Here is a 19,870-nt window from a genome sequence, read left to right as displayed (position 1 = left end):
CCTTTCTCTCATAAGAAAATGTGTTTTGATGCAGAGTGCAGGGGGGGAAAACCTTGTCTTGTTTTAAATCATTATCTGCCACAAATCTACAGCTTCAGATCTACAGATCCGCAAGGTCCCCTGCAGCTGTGCGGGTCAGCTTGGCAGCGCAGCTACTGTCAATGTCAGTGGGATCTGTGAGGCTAAGTCCCAATGAGCGTGTGGATTCCAGTGATTGAATGATTGAGCGCTTGAGCCTGCGTACAGCCCAAACAAGTTAATCCCACCTCTCCATCACTAACACTCCCATCGCTTCTCTAACTCCTGATCTGCTGCTGAGGGAGAGGCAATTTTAGAGTGCAGGGTTTTAGCGGAGCTGCTTTAAAAAAAAAGCTTCTTAATGATTTAATCAGCAGAGATATTAATTTGCTGTAATACAAGGGTGGCCGCCCGGCTCTGTACAGGCCAGCAGGGCCACGCTGCTGCAAAGAGGGAGAATTTGTGATTATGGAGGTGGATTAAAGGACGAGGTTGTGCTTTTTTGATTGGGGACAGAATCTGGTCAGAGGTCAGGCTAGCTTGTTGGGAACTGGATGATCCTTTATCGAAAAAGAAGATCCGGTTGTATTCGCGATTTCCTCTGCGTAATCCAAACTGTGCCCTCTAATGGACTGTGTATAAAATCATAGGATTTCAAATGCACATTCTTAATGACGAAAATCAATTTTAAGATCTGATGTGTTGTGGACACGTTTGTTCCTATTTATTTAACTCGGGGTAGATGCATAAATGCATAATAAGCAGTGTCTAGAAATCAGAATAAATGTGATGGATACATTTCTGAAAAATCGGACTTAAATATAACATACATTAGCATAGCTGTGTGGTTTTTCTACTTAATACATACAGGTGCTCAGGGAGATGAGGTGAGAAAAGACAGCTGGACTTTGTGAATGCCAGAGAGTTTCCAGACAGAAATCATAGGTCGAATAGCCAACAGATAGTAAAAATCCTCCCCAGATCAGACCCAGATACGCCGTATATTCCTGGTTCTAAAGTCTGCAGTATGGGTTTGTCTTCCTCAGGTGTTTTAAGAAAGAGGCTGTTTGAAAAGTGTCAGAGTGAAAAAAACCACCTGTTTTCTTTCACCAGTGTTGATCTTGGTTTTTTTCCGCTCATTTAAAGGAGTGCTGACTTAACAGTTTGATTGCAATAATCAAGGCCTGGAGGGCAATGTTGTTTTCTTCTTTCATTCTATATAATGAATAGCATTCTGTTTTCTCTTTGACCTGGGCTTTGTAAATGAAGATGACAAATTGAAAAGAACCAGCCATGCCAGCCTTGTTTCCTGTAGGTTATAGGAGGAGGTGGAGATAAAAGGAAAAATAAAGAAGAAAAATGAGGGGAAAAAGAAGTAGTAGACAGATGGAGAAAAAGAAAGTTCTGGTTTCTTGGATCATACCAATTACAGGAACATTTGGGAGCCAGTTTCTGCAGAAAGCATTAATAGCTCCTCCATGATCTCTTTCCCTCGTGTCCTCTACTCGTCAATGCTCTTCTGTCTTTTTCCTCATTTTGCCTTACGATCCCACAGTGGTTACTATTGGTGAAGTACTTCCTGTGGTATGTTTTCCTTCAATTTGTGAGCACTCTTAACAACACACAGGGAGCTGGGAGCAGCGCTGGAGCATTTGAGGACTCTGTGCAGGAAGATTTGATGTAAATGTGCAACTACTGTTGCTGTTCGTATCACGTAATAATGAATTATTGATGGATGCATAGCCCCCAAAAATTACGTTTGTTTCTGAAAGTATTGTCTGTGATTATTACTTTTATTTTACTCTTAATTCAAATGCAAAAAGTAATTATTTGACACTTACCACAAAGCTAGGTGGCTGTGTGCAAGTAAGAGGGGATAATGGGACAACTTTAAAGTCAGGCGTTGGGTGACGATTGGCGTGATGCTTTCATGCTCATGGGCATGATTGTAAAGGATTGAGATTTTAGTCAGTCCAGTGGAAATGAACAAAGGTTTTCTATTTTGCAGGTCAGAAATGATAACTCAGACACAGTAAAAATGTCTACATTTTAATTTAAATTGTGCGATGGTCATTTATTTTTAGCTAGCCTTGGCTGCTTAGTTTGCATAACTATAATCCCCCCCAAAAAACAACATATTTTACCTTTAGAGCAATAAACGAAGATGCCTTTCAGATGGGGACTATTTTTTTTTTTTACAATTTTGCCAAGTGTCATGCTACCTTTAGATAGCAGTGGTTTAGGGGTAGCTGGAGGGTACGTTTCTCCAAATCCAATAAAGAGCAGAACAGAGCTGTTGACAACTCTGTTTGCACCAGACGCCCACACAGTCAAAAAAATGTAACGTCTGAGCTAGTCGTGAGTGAAGCTCATTGGATGGATGCAGCTAACTGGTGTCATTTTGGTGCCTGCTGTATGTAGGCTAAAATATAGAAAATACATACAGACACCGTTCAGATGGAATGGGTTAGGCACAAGTATTCAAGCTAACTGTCTATAGTCCAAAGATGCTGAGATAAGGGTTTTAAAAAAATAACATGTTTTTAAGAAGTGATATAGCTAATCATTGCCATTTACTGGGGAATCTTATTTATTACATTTATTATATCCTGATAACAAAGAGGTTTAAGAATAGAAATATGGGTAGCCAATACATGTTGGGGAAACGTATATTTTGGAATATAAGTCCAATCTTTGGAAGATCAAAGGTGCCAGTCCCTCTAAAATCTTTAACATCACCAAAGTTTAATAATAATAGCAATAATGATGAGTGCCTTCAAGCTATCCTTTAATCTTAATTTGTAGTATTTTCCATAAGCTTTGGTCAGTGTATCTTGATTACGATTTGGTGTTAGCAAAGTAAAACTGATTTTTCCAAAATTTCATTGACACTTGTGCTTTGTACATGTTGCCACTGAAGAATGTTTTGGGCATGAGCTTAGGAATTCTTGTGAAAGCTGGAAGAAAGATGGACGACGGTCAAAATCTGTTGTGTGTTGGAATGGTTGTAGTTACATCAACAGCAGTTGCCTAAACAATATTAAATATTTGTCTCCTTTTGTGTCCATATGTACCATGCCAGATAACTGGTCACGTGACTGCTTACGTCAAGTATTATGTCACCTAAATGCAACAAAACTCTTTCCGTTTCTCTATTTCGATATACTTCTATGTCTGAAATTCCTTCTCTTAAGAGTACAAAAGAACTTTTCGTGATATTTGAGAGGTTTTTCAAAATTCTGGTGTTTCCATTATCAGATTTTTATAGTGCTATTTAGATTTTGCACATTTCTAAGGGTAATTGAACCCAGCTTATGAAACTCACCCCATTCCACTGAGGGGATCTTTGGCTCTGCCTTGTTACGTCTCTCTGACTGCTTTCTTACTGCGTGACTCGATTCCTTTAAAAAACAACATTTAACCGATCATCTTTCTCAATCAATTACAACTGGACAGGAGCAAAAGTGTTGATGGCTTGGAATTCTTTGTCCCGTATATATTACAGTACCTTGGAATTCTTAATCTCACGTCACGGCCTTTCGTCCTGCTGATTATTCCAAAAGTTCTGATCCTTTGACCGCTGTCTCAATAGATAATGGCCCCTGCAGATGTGGCACAGTGTCTCCATGGATCATAAACAACACACTTTAAGAGGCAAGATGACAGAGAGAGCCCAGAGCACAGTGGGACTCTCTGATTACCGCTACTCGGAGTTAAAGATCGCACCAGACCCTCTGTGGGACCAATAGAAAAGCAGAGAAGAAAGTTGTCTGGATAGAGACGACGGGCATGTTTGCATTATCTCCCGATTGACCTTTGTCTCCTGGTTGAATGTTTTTGCATCTGCGTTAACCACACAGATTACCACCAACTGTAATTACTCCATTTTCACTTCTGTTTAATATGGAGAACGAGTACTGATCCAGTATGCTGACTGAACAGGAGGAAAATCCTCTTTGCAGGAAGAGTTGTGCATCAATTAGCTCTCCTTGCACATACTTTTTTATTTATACAGTCCTGCATTTTTTGTGTAGGCGTGGCAAGCAGCCCACATCTGCAGCTTTTTTTTTCCCTGGTGGTGGAATTTGAAACTAAAACAAAATATGCAGATCCTTTCATCAAGGCCAGCCTTTGTGAGGATAGAGGAGGAAAAGAGGTAGAGACAGCGGGATGACCCTTAGTCTGTTCTTCCTCACTCTAATTCCACTAGAAGATAAGTGAAATCACATGTTGGGAGCTGTACCAAGGGTGAAGAAAAACAAAGTAGAAATAAATGAGGTGACTTTTAGGATGATTCAGAAAATAGGTGCGTACAAAAGAGGCCGAACAGGCGCATTTATGGTTTCATAACTGCACATTTTTGTTATTTTCAATGAGTTGAATGATGGGATGCAGTTATTGGAACTAGTCTCATGGGGAGTGATGTAAACGGGTCTAAAAGCCATGTCTCCTCTCGTGACAGCAGAGACTGTGTGCGTCTTAATTGTGCTATAAGAATACTTAGCACCATCCAGGACTACACTGGAAGTTCCCTCGCTGTGCATGTTATTGCCTCCTCAAGATGAATCTAGCTCTGTGAAGGGGGACTTTCTCCACACCAAGAATCCTTGATTAGTCTCCAAGGAGGAGAAATGATTGCTTTTTACATTAGTACGTGCTCATTATTATACATGAAGGTACATAGAACACATGCTTGAGCAATCATTGAGAGAGAGGTGTCAGACCGAGCACTTTGAGCATCTGGGAGTTTGGTACGTTGCTCCAGCCTTAGGCAAACTCGTGCATAAAATGGCAGCTTGTCTGATACACAAAGATATATATTACTGTTTATTCTCATGTTTTTACCACCCTTTTGTTCATTAGTTTGGTTTGAATGAGCAGCACTGTAAGCCTTTTTTCACTCTCTCTGTCCTTATGTCAGCCCTGCTGATCACTCTGTAATCCAAGAGAGGTGTAATCCAGGCTCTGATGCCAGCAGTCTTAATTTCATTATAATGATTAACAGGCATAAGAACCGGCCGCATTATGTGGCTTTAATGCCGTTGGGGGTCCTGCTTCAGTGGTGAATGTCAGAGGTATTCTGTGAGTATCAGTGCTTTTTCCTGCTGTTCTGCCTCTCCTATGTGGACTCCTTTAATACCGCTGCAGCATCTCAGTCCCAGTTGCATGAACTGAAATATACAGACTGTACAGAAGGGAATGACCTTCATCATTTCACAGCAAGAAATATACACTCTTGTTAAGATATTTGGTGCCTTCACAGAAACATCTAAACTGCCAAAGGATAGATTGCAATGAAATCTGCTAAAGGCATTCATGTTTTTAGCGGATGAAACTTAATAAGGTTGGGTGATCTAAAACTTTAATGAAGTGTTGCACTGAAGTTGACGTCTGTGGTTTGGAGTGAAATGTTCCTCCAGTGAGAAGGTATTGCAACATGCTTGCTATTTGACTAACTGCGTATTGGCACATAGCTTAACACCCAGTGCACAAAGCACCAAACTGTTAATTATTACATTAAAGACACACATATAAAATAGAATTCAATGTGCAGACTACATAGTAAAGTATAAAAAAAAATTCTCACATATGTTTACATGTAAATATATGTGTGTAAATTCTGTATATGTATGTGTGTGTCTGCAGCTCTAAAGTGTGTGTTTGTCAGGAATAGAGAAAGACTCCTTTTCTTTCCAGATTCCTCTTTTCACTGTCCCATCAATCCTCTTGCAGCTATTTCCTTTTCCCTTTCTAGCCCCTCCTTAATATTTAGCTTTATTTATTTGCAATTACAGTAATATGTAACATAAGGTGCAACGAGATTTAGGGCTTTACCTTACATAACCTCGGGATTTAGCTGCAGGGTTTTAAGGCTTCTCTGAGCCGTTGAGCTGTGGGCAATCGGGCCTCTTTAAAAAAAAATTTTAAATGGCTAAAATCCCCAAAGGGGCTGTGAGAATGTAGGGATAGGACAGCTTTGAAGGCCTTGATATAGTACAACTAACATTATTGTGTATTAACTCGGAGCCTGATTCATTTAAAATATGGACTTTATTCTATTCAGTGACTGTGGGGATCTAGCTCTGTAAGCAGACACATTCAGGGACTGACATATTCATGTTCCTCCCCTACATACACTTAAGTGTTACATGATGTTATCATCTACAGTATTTTAGCTTTATAGCACAAGTGAGTACTCTTACAAGTATGTTTTATGTGCGTGAATTTATGGAAGATAAAGTCTCATGATAACAAAGCTGTACGCATGGGCCCATAGAGTTACTAGTTGTATAGAGGCTATTTTAATTTTGTGTGTGCATATTACATAGATATGTTAAACCTAATTAGGTAAAACTGTATATTCAATGGTAAAGAGGTCAGAAGAGGGGGTTTGGGTTTGGCTGCAGATCATCGCGCCAACCAAAGCCTGATGTTATTCCTCCTAAAGGCAGGCCAAATGGTCAGGCCATAAATTTGAAATAATGAACTGCTTGGCCTAAACCATGATTTGAGCAGGGAGGGAAGTGAATTGTGGAGGACTACGTACAACCTGATGAAGGTAGGACGCGCACAAGCAGAAAGAACATCTGTGGATAAAAAAGAAGAAGAGAGCACATCAGGGTGCGATTTGAGGACAAGGCTTTGCATGGGAAGATGGAAAAGGCTGTAAGCCGAGCTGATGGTGGCTTTGATACTTAGGGATGTGCTCGGTGTAGTGGGATGTGTAATGTCAGTGGGGTTTATGTTAGTTTCCATGGAAAAGCCTGTTCCTTCAGAGACTTAGGGCAAAATTTTAATTTCTCCCTGGCCCAGGTCCTGAGCCAGAGGGGGGAAAGTTTTAAGATGTAAAGCTGCCGGGATTATGCTTTGTATAAGGAGAAGACATGGACGCTGAGACCGGGATGAGTCCCCAACAAGATAGCGGTGAACTCTGCTGACCAGGTTGCTCATCCATTTTGAGGCGGTCAACAAGGGGCTTTGCAGTAGTTGGGGGATGTTGCACGGCTCTGACTACACACGCAAGAGACGGATAAGGAAGGGATGGGAAATTGAAGAGACGACAAGTTGGTGATGAAAAGTGGGTAATGGATGTAGGTGCTGGGGTGGTTTGACAAATTAATAGTCTCTTATCCACCACAAACATCGTCATGTCTTTAACAAAAAAAAAGCTTTGGATACTCTCTTAAATATGTCAAATGTGACTATGATCTCCCTGTTGGACCCATTAATTTAAAATGTTATCTCCTCCATAAAATGCTAATATCAAGTTACTGTTGTGGGAGAATACTTAACAGTGGTAACGGTAACAACTGTGATCCCAGTTTGCAAAGTTATGCACAGAAGCATAGAAGGTTTTTGTGTGTGCTTTATTTTTACCTATTCTCCATCAAATTAGGATTTTCATACTGGTGCTGCTCCCGAGCCGAGGCCCAAGTACTCCCTCCTGCTATTTTTCGATTCATTTTACTGGTCTTCCTGTGTTTTAACAGGCTTTTATAACCGTGGCTGCAGCTGCGAAAGAGAGTAGCGTTTGGTGGGGAAAGGGGTAGTTAGCAAAGGGAGGGAAAAGAGGAGGGAGCGGGAATTGAATCATGAAATGAAGACCATATTTCCATACTGCACTAAAATGTGTACTTTCCATTTTAGTAACTAAGGTTTCTCTCTTATTCATCCAACCCCACCTTCCTTCTCCTTCTCTAGCAGAGGGCTCCACGCAGCTGTTTGTCAGTAGTTGTCTGTTTGTAAAGGCCCCTCCCCCCCCGCCTTTAGCTCATGTGAACTTTGCTTTTCGTCATACTTTTTCCACTGCAGCACGTCTCTGTTTTTGATTAAAGTAAAAAAAAACAGCGCCAGATCCCACTCCCGCTCTCTCTCAACTGTATGTCACAGCGTCGCCATTTCATCTGTCTCTACCCCTCGATCCCTCTCTTGACTTTCCACAGCAGTTTGTTTAGGCCACACGGCTCTTTAAAAACTTCATCGTCGGTGTTTGTTGAGCTTTCTGCCAGAAACATCTTGAAGCGATATCGCCTCCCTTTGTGTTATAACCACTGCAAAACAACCTTTTCTTTTTGGGTGAGTGTGTCCCTCCATGCAGAGCTTCAATCCCGTGATCCTACAGCCATTATGAGTGCCAGCTGTAGAAATAACAGATGTTCCCATATAACCTCTAAAGCAGCAACATTCAGCCTCAGCCTTGGCCTTAGGCTCAGCTAATGTTTGTCCCCGTTGTCATGCCTCAGCATCTTTGGATCCTCTTTCTCGCCTGTGCTGGAGCCACAGCCAGACACGCTATTGCCATTGAGTGGGACCACAAGCATCTGTTTACAGCTCTCCATCTGCAGCATAAGATAATGATGGCCAGATACAGCCCGCTGTAAAATAAACACACTGCCACCTTCCTTTTGCATGACTGAGTTAGTGTGCCTTGCTCACAACGGAGGGTCCAAATCCAAGAGCGGCGACTAACCTCCAATTGTTCTTTGAAATCCTTTTCTCTGAAAAACAGATTTACAGGTTGGTACGGCAGGAGTGCAGGCTCTGAAATTAGAGCCTTCAGGATCAAATATCTTAAAGTTAAAAGCTAAGAACTTCAGTGAAAATAATAGATGTCAAGTAGGGCGAAAGCATGGTAATATGATTGAAAATAAAGAGAATGCTCCAGCTGGGTGCGGCTTGAGTGACATATTTTTCTAATCTATCTCATCACCTGTAGAATCGTCTGGGCAATAATGGAACTGTAGCATGCATCCACTTACATTTCTGATCCCACATCTCTATCGGCATCCATCTTTGTATACACACTCCTGGTCATAACTGTAAATGATGGTGGATTCTGGCGGTGCGGCTGACGAGAGGCAGACAGTGGAGGCGTTGTGTCAGCTGTGATGGAGAACAAACCGAGGATCAGTCTCTTGGGAGCAGGCTTCGAACGGAGAGCCCTGAGTCTGACTGAAGGCAGTGTTGCCTGTCAAATGTTAATCTAAAAAGAGTACACAAGCCATTTTGTGTTTACAGTTCATGTAATGTGCACACATTTGTGGCACCACTCCAAACTAGCTTTCTTGTATGGGTACGGCTATAGATATAATATTAGCTGTCTCAAAGATGAATAACCACAACTATCCACCAGACTTTCTTTCATTGGAGCAATTAAGAGTCCAACCAGTTTGAAGCCGCTCATGTTAGATGATAAACCAGTGATAGTGAGTGACCCTTCTGGCACCCTGAACAGATGTGCTCTGATTTAGTCAGCTCTAGGTTTAGTTTCATTTGCTAAATGATTGTTACTCAAACATACTGTCCACAATGTGGACAGTCTCTTATCGTTCCTAAAACCATCCCTTGAGTAATGGGACCGTAGTAGTCTCCAGCTGTGCGCTGTGGTTTTAAAGTTGAGATCATCCAGTATGTACACACAGTACATACTGGACAGTTGTGTGGATGTACAGCAGTACACTCTCCATTCTGCTGTCAATGGTCCATAGTGTGTAGAGACCTGAAATGCGGTCACACTGTCCCTCACTTGAATCCACTCACACAACTACCAAGAACCCTTGGGCTCCTCGGGGGCCTAAGGAGGACCCCTGCACGCACATTTACACACAAGCAGAATGGAAAACATCGCATCATTTAAACTTTCTTATTTGGGCCGTCCAACCTCCTCCTCTCCACTATCTTTCTTTCTGTCCTCTCATGTCATCTACCTCATTCTTCGTTGCGCTCCTTCACTTCACTGACTCTCTTGCTATTTGCTCCATCTTTATTTCTTCTCTCCCTCTGTTTTTCATAAACTTCTGGCTAAGCCTTGCCAGCATTCCCGGAGGCGTAGTGTGAAACGCTAGACATTTCTGAGCGACTGCCAAACAGATGCAAGCTCCTCTGCTCAGCCCCATGATTTGAACATCTTTTCTGTTTAGACGAGAGGCAGAGTTTCAGTTGTCTTATTGTAAAAAGTATCTCCGACCCAACTTATACTTGAGTAACGGTAAAGATTAAAACTAAATAAATTGGTGAAAGTGAGTTACTCTTTGGATTCGGTTAGGTAAACAAAGTGGAGAGTCATCAGAGCATTTTTAACTTGATTAAAATAAGAGAAGGTAGAAAGGGAAAAGCAGAAATGGCCCTCAGCTGGCGACAGTCATTGCTTACACAAAACCATCATTTGTCTCTTCATGCTCACTTAAGCTCATTGGGTGTTAGTTATTCTGAAAAGGTCAGATTTCAGAGTTCAATTAAGCACGCAAGAGGATGTGTTACAAGATAATAAGTCCATTTTCAGTGCTTAATGATGAATATGTTTTTGAATACGCCAAGTGGATTGCTCTAATCTTTCCTCATCAAATTGATGTCAATGAGCAGGAGGAAGGAAGGTTTTAAAGCTCTTATCTGGGTTAATAAGTTAATAGATGGCTTGATAGATAGTCAGAATAAATCCCCAATTATCAGCTTGACTAGGGACAGTCTGAGTGGAGACATAAGCTGCCCAAACTAGGCTAATCCTATAAGTCTGACATATATGGACATGCATTTTGATTCAATATGCCATCAGTCCAACTGTCAGAAATCTAGATTTGCTCACACATGAGTCTCTTCTGTAGTCTCCAGAAGTCCACTGTTTCTATGAGAGCTTTTCTTGTCACAGTCCTGCACCTGGGGCCTGGGGCTGTTGTGGCTGTTTTGTCCCGGTATCCTGAGCCTAAGCCTCCTGATCAGGAAATATCTGGTGGGTGCTAGAGGCTGGAGCATTTATTATCAGCTAGCATGTGTGACACGGGAAGGCCACGGCTGTTGTTTACTTTTGTTTGTCTGCCTGAGATATAAAGCCAGCTTTGACACAGATAGCAAGCAGCTCATATGTTCACTAAACACCACAAGACTTAGGGCGTGTTGGTACAGTTCTGCAGCAGCAGTGTTTTTATGTCTGTGTGTGCCTGAATTCATGCCTCTGTTTGTGTGTCTGTCTGTCTGTGTGTGTGTGTGTGTGTGTGTGTGTGTACGCGTGTGTGTGTGGCTAAGGGTCAGTGGGTCTTGGCAGTGGGTTCATACGGGGACATGGATTGAAAAATGGTGCTGGGCGGTGACTCCCAGACAGCTGGTGGTCAAAGGTCACTTTTCTATCTCTGGTCTCATCTAGCTGATTGTTTTTTCTCATCTGCTAGTCTGAATCGCGCTCCGTTTGTGTCTCCTCCTTCTCTTATATCAACAGAATAACTAGAATTGTGTAGGTACTAAACTCTGATTTATTTGGGAGAGACAACTGTCAAAAGACTGCATGCAACTCCCAAATTTTCCCAGTATTTAATGCCTCTGAGTTTTCATTTTAAACTTCATCTGACAGTGACCTTAAGGGTGAAGTAGGACCAGCACTGACTTAATTATCTGATTAATTGGGCTCTTGACTTGGTGCCATCATTGAAAATGACACTCATTACTACTGTAATAATACAATTGTTGACCTTAGTACTTTTTAGCACTCTAAAATAAAGCTATTCTGCATAAAAGACCGCAGTTCTTTAACAGTAGATTGATTGGCAACAAAACTGGTAGAACATTCAATTAGTAAAATAATGAATAGCTGCAGCCCTGATCTGTGAAAAGAGTCTTGTGGAACGTGCACTTAGAGGATGCACATGCGGGGAAAAAACAACATGCAGAGTTGCTCACAAATCAAGTCTCTCTTACACTGAGCCTCTCCTGGCATCACCCAGGCAGGATGTCACGTTTTATGTGGCTATTCATTGCTGTCCTAATTCATTAGTCCAAATGAGCATTTATACAGAGCACACATTCTTTTTACGTGCCTGCTTAATGTGTTAGTGTGAAGTTTTACAACCTCGTAAAGCATCTCCAGGTCCCAGACTGATATGAGAGCATTTATTTGCATAGTTCACAAACCAAAACTAAATTGTTAATGTTTTCTGGCCCAAGCTGGATGAGACTAAAGGGACTCATGCAAGCAGTGGCTTTTTTTTGTTGTTTTCCTTTATCTTTTTGCGGTGTGAATAACATCTTAGTTGGTAATGAGTGGAATCTGTGTTCAAACAACAGTGATGTCTGGCTAAAGCAGTCCAAATACGCATTTGTACATGTTTATGTTATTTAATGTCAAGCTTTAAAGAACACTGCACTGGGGCTGGAGAATTGCGCATCTTGGTGTGTAACTTTAGATAAACTATTGATTATGTTTAAAAAAAGAACTTTGAGATTTTGATTTGTGAGTTAGTTGTGGGTAAATCAATGTTACTGATACTTTTGCTATATAATAATAGCAATAGTAGTAGCAGCAGTATTTTCGGTATTTTAGAAGTACCGTTTCAAAATCACTACCCGTTGGAGACTGGAGCATTTGAATGCTTTGACTTTATTTCCTTATGGTGGCCACGGTGTTTGCTCTGGTAGCCAGTGCCCTCTGTAAGTTGTAACCAACCCCCCACCCCCCACCGTACTCAACTCTTTCTCCTCTGCTGCTCTGCAACTTCTCTTTTTTCCTCTCCACCGTGGTTTATTCTCTCTGCTCACGTCCTTCTTGGCGAAGCAAAACATTCCCACAGCTCTCAAAATCCCCCTACCCTATACCAAGCCCCATTTCCCCTTTCTATCTCCCCTTCTTTCAATATCACCCCCTCTTCCATTCTTCCCTCCATTCTTACTCACTCATTCACTTCTTTTCGTCTTGTCTCCTCTACTCATCCTTCTTTCTTTTTTTTGACTTTTCTTTTTTTATTCCTGTCCCCCCTTCACAGATCCCTGGCACAGCCTGGCATTGCTTCACACACACACACACACACACACACACACACACACACACACACACACACACACACACACACCACACACACACACACACACACACACACACACACACACACTGCGTGGGAGTCTTACAGTGTGGCTTATGTCTGTCACTGTGAGCGGCGAACCTCAGTACTATACATTTGATGCTCGGCTTTGTTTATATGAAACTTAATATAGTCAAATAATCAGCGTAAATTAATCAAGATTTCCAGTCCGCAAAATCTCAACTGACTTTGACTGCATATTTATTGTCCAAGTCATAGGCCAGCTGGTCTTCTGTTGACACTGGAAACCTGACCTCCAACATATGGATTATTCGTATGACGCCAGTGTGTATTTTCTGTGTTGGTAGTTGACTAAAAACACTTAGCGGGGTGCTTTAGCCAGTCCTGCAGAAAAATATTCAGCTGCTTTCGCTCCTGTGTGTAAAACGTATCTTTATCTTGCCCCCTCCTACTTCTATCAAGTGACATCTGCTGGCCACATGGTGAAATTACACCTTTCTCTTCCTCTTTCTCGAAGAGAAAGGACAAAAACATTGATTACTGTTGTAGGCCTCAGTGGTATTCTTCTTCTTTTTTTCCAATAGAAAGTATATATTATAACTATTAAACTAATTTCCAAGCAAAATACAGGCAAATTAAAAGCATTAGAATGTGAATTAGAATAAAGATTATTCTGCTAGAATGCATTCAGCTTCTATAAATTTAGGAGAAATTGATATTTAGGCATAAAGGTTTATGTTTATCACAGACAAGCAGTTAAAAATCCACTATTAATGAGTTCAACACCAAAAGCAAATTCAGAAGAGGATAAGAAATGATGCAAAGCTAATTTAAATAGATGAGTCCCATGACAATCGCAATACCAGATGTAGATATTTGTATCCTATAACATGCTGTGCATACTGAACAAAAAGTACTTTTACAACCCTGAGAACATGCAGGGGAGTGTATGGAGGTTTGTTTGGGTCTCCCTGCTCCTCCCTCCCCATGCATCATAGCAGCTCATCAACATAGACACAGATAAAAGATAAAAGAACCAAGGAAGGAGGGATTGGGGGTGAATGTGGGCAATCAGCCAGCTGACCCCCTACCCCCCTCTCCCTCAGTCTTTCTACCCCCTGCCCTCCACTCTCTCCCATGGTTGATTCCCATTAGGTAACCCCCCCCCCCAAAAAAAAAAAAAAAACCTGGCTTCCCAGCTCTGTCTGGCATTGGCACAGAGAGGGCGCAGGCGGCACACAGACGGCCACACAGATGGGCAACGGGCAACGCAGGGATGCCTCCCCACACCTGCTCCTTGCTGGCACGGGGCTTGGGCTAGACAACTACACACACACACGCACACACACGCATGCACAGATGTGCATTTGATTCAGAATTATCTCTCTATCAGACTTTCCCACATATAGACTTGAATGCACGTGGAAATACTCCCTGAAGCTGCTATATATGCTGATATATTTACATGCGATGCATTTTTTTAGAGACGCCGTCTCCCTCCCACACACGGCTGCGCTGCCTGTCACTCACAGATGTTTACGTGCTTATCTCCAACTGTTCCTCAACATGTGCTCTCCAGACATTTCCCTACATATCCACCATGATAAACATACATAAGACACAATCATACATCCATAGCCACCAGCTGATGTATTTATAGTGTCACGCCCACACACTTCACACTTTGGTGTTACCAGCGCCAAGCCACATTTTGCAATTAGTCACATAGGTCACATTGCGTTGTATGCCAGACACAGTTGTGTTACTTAGACACTTGGACATTTATTTGGTATCTTTCTTTTTTTGGGGTGATTGGATTACAGATCTCATTTCAGCTGGTCATTTCCACCTCATTTCGCAAAGATCCCAGTCTTGCTTCTCCACCCTAAACTCGCCTCTGCCCCCAACCTCGCCTCCTTCCTCTGTGCCTGCCAAAGCTTGAATGAGTCAAGACTATATACATACATCATCTGAGTGGCTGTCAACCATGAACCAGCAATCAATTATGCTACAATTTGACCAATGCATCTAAAGGGAATGGACTGTCTAGATTTGATTTCTCGAGCTCCACACAGCCTTGATGGTTGAAGGTCTTTGACAAAATGATCGTCAGAAAGGAATGCTATTCAGGGCCTTTTTAAAAAACTTTTTTTTACTATTTTTGAGGGGAAAATATTAGATTACTACATACTATGAATCATGGGCACATGAAACAAGCGTATATAATTCCCCAAACATGCTGTAACATGTAGAGCTCTTTCTCTTCCACTCAACGAGGTGCTCGCTTTTGGTAATTAAACCTTTTTTATTGTTTTACTATGAGCCAAGTGAGAACATATTTCTGTTTTGTGGACTGAAAGACTTGCATTGTTGCATCACTACAGCTCAGATCTGAAAAGAAAACTAAAGCTGATTAAATATGTATTTTTCTTTTGCCTTAGATTTTCAAATATGGCAAATAATGTATTATACAAATAATATTTTTCAGAGAAATCATCATGTTTGTATAGTCTAGTACCTTTATAACATATATGATTCAGAAATCTATTCAGAAAATTACTTTCATGTTTGCATTGACCTATCCGAACCTCAAGGTGGCCACACTGAGCTGAGGTCAATCCTTCCATTATGTAACGCTCCAATGTCCAATATGTGTCTGTGGCTAATAGCCCAGGTCCAGGTAGAACTTAGCTTTCCTCACTTGAGCCGCAGGGTTACCGAGGGCTACGAGCAACTCCAGAAATGAAGGAAGGAAAGGAGAGAGGGACATAGGGTGAATGATGAAGGGGGTGTTGGAGGAAGAGGGTGAAATGAAGTCCAATAAAAGAGCCGAGTGAACATCTGTGTGGGATAGCCATGGGGATTAGGAGGGTTTCGTACATTTTAAGCGCATTAAAGATTTAAAAAAAAAGGTCAGAATGTTGAGCAACATACCGATAAACCTCTTAAGCGAAACCCAATTGGGGAAGCTGTTTGGTCTCTTTATCCAGACTCTGCTGGTTGATGAATATTGAGGGGTGGGGGTGACTAAAGTGGGGTAAGAACGCAGTTATAGCACCTTTTCCTTTCCTCACAGAATATATACCAGGGCTAAAACTAAAAAATTGTTTTGCTTATGATTATTCTTAAAATCATTCTTTATAAGTCCTATTCCAATCTCTTTAGTAAAAAGTGGGTTAAACACATTTTGTTATGTATTCATGATCTATAGTTTAAGAGGTTATAGTTGGACAACACAGCGTTCTAGCATGAATGTCAGGCTATCTCTCAAGAGCAGTTCCTTGAGGAAAAAAAGGAGTTGAGCGGGGGATGAAGGAGGGGGGAACAGCAGCAGACTTGTCCACAGAGGAAGAGGCCCCTGTCATTTGGCTATGAGGCGAACCATGTCAGGAGAGCTATCCTCAAATGACACAACAGCCAGATGAATGGAGCACCGGTCCAATGGGTGACGGGCTGTAGACAGCATCTATGCTCACTCTAACATCCCATACACGACCTCTGTCATGTTCACCTTTGATGGCAGCTTAATCTGATCAGCACAAGTCAACGTTAGGAAAGGCTTTACTGTTTCTCCCTGGGTTGTTTTTCTTGCGGTTTTAAACCGGCATACTCCATAGAATGTCAGCAGAATTATAGTATAGAGTTCCTCCAGAGGCCCAGACAACTTCATGTCACATGGTAAATTCTGGGAAAACTAAATTTATGGAGATTTTGCTTGTAAAACACTTGAAAGTTTCACTGTTTGTGTTAAAACATTAACAGTCGTCTGTGATGTGTCGTGTAGGAAGGATTTATTCAGAAAGGTAACTTCACTTTGTTTTCCTATATGATTGATATGCGCTCTCCCAGTGGCTCTTGGTCGTGTTTTATATCTATACTACTACTACTAAGTGACCTACTGGTCATTTAGTAGTAGTAGTAATAGATTTAAAATAGCAATTATAAAAGGCTATAGTCGGCTCAAACATTTACCACTTTATTGATGATCCTGATTCACATATTTTAAGATACTTTAATTTTTTTAATACCACCATTTACTTCTCTGTTTGCACTGAAATGCTGAAAACATGTTTCTTATATGTTATAGTTTGACACACAGACTGTTTTTTGCCATTGCAGCAGCTTCATAGTCTGAAAAAGCCCCTTCATATTTAGAGCGTTAGATTACGGGAGGGTTGCTCATCCATGTGTGCTTGTGATATACAAACACTCTAAGCTATTTAGTAAATTAGCAAAAATGAGTGATGGGCACTTGCATATGAATGTGCATATGTTAAATGGGTCCATTTCCATTTGCAAAGCCTAACTGTGTGCCAAATGAGGGAGCATGTGTATATAATTTTACAGTCAAGTGTCCCGTAATGTTTTCCACTTATGTGTATGTGTGACTGGTGTTTTTGTGTCTTTACAAAGATATACACAAAGATTCCGCAGTGAAGATTTCACTAGATATGGTTGCTTCGATGCACCTTTTGGTCTCCATACATATAACCGCCCTTAACTTTAGTGCATCCTGATTCACGAGCATATCTACGGAGGCAGAAGAATGAACTCACTGTGTGCGCGTGAGATTGCAGTGATAGTCTGATACATTTGAAGGTCTATGAGTCTACACTGCATTATCTCTGGCAGGCAACATGCAGGGGGCCTTGGGGCAACTGTGTGCAGGAGATAAGGATGATTCATCTCTATCTATTCACAGACATGCATGGTGCACACTCGCAAAGGCTTTGAAGCACGGTGTTAATAAAGGCTCATGCTGTGATATATTGTATGTCAATGGTGTGTTCAAATGAACATTACCTTCAAAGGGAACACATACACAGTATCTCCCCAGTAGATTGACAGTGTATTTAATTACTGGAGTGTTTTTGGTGGGTTTCTGTCACTAAAATGCTCGTCATTGTTACTGTTGTTAGTGTTAGGGTCCTCCATTGTTAATTGCATTCAGAAAATCAGTTAGAGAGAATAAACCACAGTTTTCTGCTTGTTGAGTCATCACAGAGGACCAATGTCCAACCAGTTTGGATGTCCTCAATCTATCCACTCCCCTGTTTGCACATTTAGGCAGGGACACTTTATAAAAAGGGTCATCAAAGAGTAATTAATTGGCATTGTCTGAGTTTTCCTGCACTAAGGCCTTGCAAAACAGACCACAAAGAATGCATTCTAATTAGATAAATAGTCGGTCGGCAATATTATATAATAAAACCTCCACATTTTGTAAGTAAAATAATATTCTCAATGTTGTCTGCAGAGCGGTAAAAACCACAGATTAAGGTTTCATAATGGTACACAAGCAATTGTCTTTGTCTTTTACAGTTTTCATTTTTCAAAAATGTACTTAGAGAACTAAGTTGTGATTGTCAGGTTCTGTTTAAAAATGTAACAGGAGTGAATTTAACACCTTGAAATGCAGAGGACATCTCCCTCATTATGGTGTACTACTTCATTTGCCAGTCTGCCGATGCCAAGAAACACTTAAACAAAACAACACATTGAGCCCATGCCAATGAGCTATATTATTATCTTCATTCAAACTAATTTCCAGGCCAAATCGACACATATGCATATGCAGGCTTCAACAACCATCATTAGGGATTTTAACAGTGGTGTGCTGTCCGTGTTGTCATGACAACTAGGCACTGAATTTTGGCTTAGAAAGTGCAACACCGTGGAAGAGCCTGTTTAACAGAGGTAGGCCGGTTCGAAAGTGTGACTGCAATTGTCGGCTAGGGTGCAGTTAAAAGGCCTCCAGCTTCATTTTCTTCAGTTCATCATTTATTATTTTATCTCACTTGCACTGAATGGTAAAGATTATTTTGCGCTCCATTTTGTAACTGAGGAGCGTCAGTGATGAGCCTTTTTTTAAATGTATGCACTTGCAGCAGCACGTCATTTGTTGCATGCTGCAACACTTGAATTGTTGTCCTCATCCTACATATATATTATAGCCACTGTAAGCTTTTTTGTCATTTAGGCTATAGAGTTAGTTTGTATGCATGTGTGTGTGTGTGTGTGTGTGTGTGTGCGCGCGGGAGATGCGTCAGCTAGTAGGAATGCACGGGTACCGCCAAAGCTAAAATGGCTGCCAAGCGCTAAGATGGCTGCCAGGACTCCACAGAGCGACAGCACAGGAGAGAAATAGAAATGAGAATAGAAGAAGTATGTCTGAAGAGGCTAGAAAGTCATCCAGTAATGGGACGAGAAGTTTAAGATGCTAAACTAAGTTTAGAGGATGTTGTGGGACCTGGTGCCTATTGCATGGAGGACCAATTCTGCCTGGAGGAATTTTGGTAGATGTAATATAGGGTAGATCAATAAAATGCTGTATTATGCATTTAGAGATGAGAGTAAACCACCCAAAACCCTGTCCCTTATTGGACACACAAGAAAAGAATCAGGATTTTCACTTTTCTAAATGAACTGAACTGATTGTGTATGCAAACTAGCACCTACAAAGCAATACCATTGTGTAACATTGGGACTCAGCTGCCTCCGTCACTGAGATTCAATTTTCCTTAAATTTTAGCTAAGAATCTAGTGCGTTTGGGATGGAAAGTAGTGCCTTTTTTTTTTTTGTGGTATATTTCCCGCTGCTTTCATGGAGGTCATCCGGTTTGTGTTACACATGTCAGCATCTGTATTGCCTATTTTACTGTCCCTGTTTGTCTTTTCTGGGAAAAATCCAACTCAAGCAAAGCAGAAACTATAGTTGCACATGTAACAACCATCAACTTTCAATGCAGTGGGGAAGCTGACATTTCCTTAGATCTCTGGCATTATTCAACATCTGCTTTCCCAAACTTTAAACTGAAAACTTAGGGGTTTATTTTCTACAATGTTTGGAAAAATTACTATCAACAGAGTGTCAGATTCTATTTTCATTTAGATGTTTATGTTTTTCAACTGATATTCAACCTCGGGGCTCTGTACAGTCTGCCTCTAAAGTCTCGGTCTCAAATCTGTTTAGTCAGAAAATTGACCGCTTTTTTTCATGCTGGTTTCCTGCTCTTTCACCTTAAGTGCGGTGTCCAGAAATCTGTCCA

The 19,870-nt window shown here is 41.2% G+C and overlaps 1 protein-coding gene across 22 annotated transcripts in view; it reads left to right on the top strand.

Moving 5' to 3' along the window:
- Positions 1-19,870, top strand: part of nfixb (nuclear factor I/Xb) — a 114,357-nt gene that overhangs the window by 71,086 nt on the left and 23,401 nt on the right. The gene's annotated exons all lie outside the window — the stretch shown is intronic.

This window comes from Takifugu flavidus, chromosome 18 (assembly GCF_003711565.1).
Source record: "Takifugu flavidus isolate HTHZ2018 chromosome 18, ASM371156v2, whole genome shotgun sequence".
Taxonomy (NCBI): Eukaryota; Metazoa; Chordata; class Actinopteri; order Tetraodontiformes; family Tetraodontidae; genus Takifugu; species Takifugu flavidus.
The sequence above is the reverse complement of the archived record's forward strand: the minus strand, read 5'-3'. Positions and strand labels throughout refer to the sequence as shown.